Below are 1,883 nucleotides of genomic sequence, written 5' to 3'. Positions count from 1 at the left end.
GCCATCTCTTTAGCCCAAGAAATACTTTCTGAATATGATCTGAGATTGGCCATGGAAAAAGGGTAGCTTGAACTGTCCCACCTAGGTTCTGGGCCTGCACAGGCCTGTTCTCCAAAAGAAACCTGTGTTCACAGCTGTTGGCTGGCTAAGAAAGATTTCAGGAGACGTGATACACAGCCCTCGGACTTCTGCTTCAGTCATCTGCACAATTTTTCCCGGACGATATCCTCATACCTCCAGCAGGCGGGTGATGAAGCTGTCCACTCTCAGCTCCCCTTCAGCCATCTTGTGGGCACCAGACTCTCCTCCCTGCAGCAGGAACAAGGGCTTCTCCATGGTGGCTGCAGCAGCAGTGGCAGTTTGACATTCTCACCTAGGAGACCCTATGCCTTTCTACCCCAGTTCCAACTCACCTCAGGCCCGGGCCTTCCCCCTATCCACTTCCCACAGAGCAGGGAGAGCAGCACCCACTAGAAATAAAAGGGAAGCCCTTGGTCCTGCCAAGACTGAACCCCCAGTGAAGGGGCTTGTTGGGGGGAGGGTGGTAATGGGGGGAGGATGGGGAGGGGACACCAATAGAGAAGGGGAGGGACAGGGGTTAGGGGGATGTTTGCCTGGAAACCCAGAAAGGTAATAACAATTGAAATGTAAATAAGAAATACCCAATTTAATAAAGATGGAGAAAAAAATAGAAAGAAAAGGCACACATTTAAAACAGAAGAATATGGACCCTAATTTTAAACCACAGCTCTGTCAATTAACTAAACCTTTAAAAAGCTCAGAAAATCAGGCCAAACAATATTTTCTCGGTTTATGTATCTGTAATGTCGCATAAATAATAATGTCCGTTTCTTGCTATTGTGGAGGGAATTAAATAGATAATATGTAATCATGGAAATTTTGAAGTACCATCCATTTTTCTGTTCATTAAATCACTCTTCCTCATTTCATTGATCAAGTATGTATGTTTTCTTTTCATAGTTACATGTATAATAAAACCAGTATAAAAACCTTCAGAATTGTATAAGCTTTCACTTTTAACAAATTAAATTAGTTGTTCTTTGTATTTCTGCTGAACATTTAAATGTTCTTCATATGTCCCAATGCTAGTTTATTAGGTACCTATAAACTTTAAACTGTTTGCCTGAGAGCATGAGTACTATTTAATTATATAGTAACTACACTCAGGCTGTCTTTGTATTAGAACCAATTATATCAGACTCTAAGAAAAATTACTACACTTGATCTTAGCCAAAAGGCCGAGAAGCGATTAAGAAAAATTACTATTGATTTAAAGTTTGTGTGTGTATGAGTGAGAGTATGAGTATGAGTGTCTGTGTGTGTGTGTGTGTGTGTGTGTGTGTGTGTGTGTGTGTGTGTGTGCAGCACATGACCAAACAACTTTCAGGAGCCATTTCTCTCCTTCTGTCATGTGGGTCCCAGGATGTAACCCAGATGTTTGACTTTGGCAATAAATAATATTACCAACTAAATAAATAAATAAACAAACAAAAAACAAGCCACAAATCAAATTTAAAAGTAAAGGCCAGAAGTTCACAGAATAGTAGCATTGGCCTTACCATATCCTTTCTTTGGGGATGGGAAAATTAATGTTCTGAAATCCATGACCTTCAGGAATTGTGATATTCATGGAAATTCGATTCCTTTGTAGATGCTCCAGTTGTCAGTTGTCAGTTGTCCAGAAAGGTCAGCTTAAGCTTGCAGGACCCCCACCATCCCTCCCCCCACCCCGCCTCCACAGAAAGCTCAAAAGACACTGCCCAGAACTTACTCCACATTCCCCAGAACCACTTTCTTGGTCAATCATGTCTTTGAGACGAAAGGTCAGACTCCTTCACCCTAGTCTCTCCACAACCGACATC

At 41.9% G+C, this 1,883-nt stretch overlaps 1 non-coding gene across 1 annotated transcript; it reads right to left on the bottom strand.

Annotated features, from left to right (window-relative positions):
* Positions 1 to 1,083: 1,083 nt before the first annotated feature.
* Positions 1,084 to 1,271, bottom strand: LOC134483719 (U2 spliceosomal RNA). The gene has a single exon (XR_010060602.1). It is a non-coding gene; the product is annotated as a U2 spliceosomal RNA (small nuclear RNA).
* Between the last annotated feature and the right edge of the window lie 612 nt (positions 1,272 to 1,883).

The sequence above is a fragment of the Rattus norvegicus genome, chromosome 19 (assembly GCF_036323735.1).
Source record: "Rattus norvegicus strain BN/NHsdMcwi chromosome 19, GRCr8, whole genome shotgun sequence".
Lineage (NCBI taxonomy): Eukaryota > Metazoa > Chordata > Mammalia > Rodentia > Muridae > Rattus > Rattus norvegicus.
This window is presented reverse-complemented; position numbering and strand designations above follow the sequence as displayed.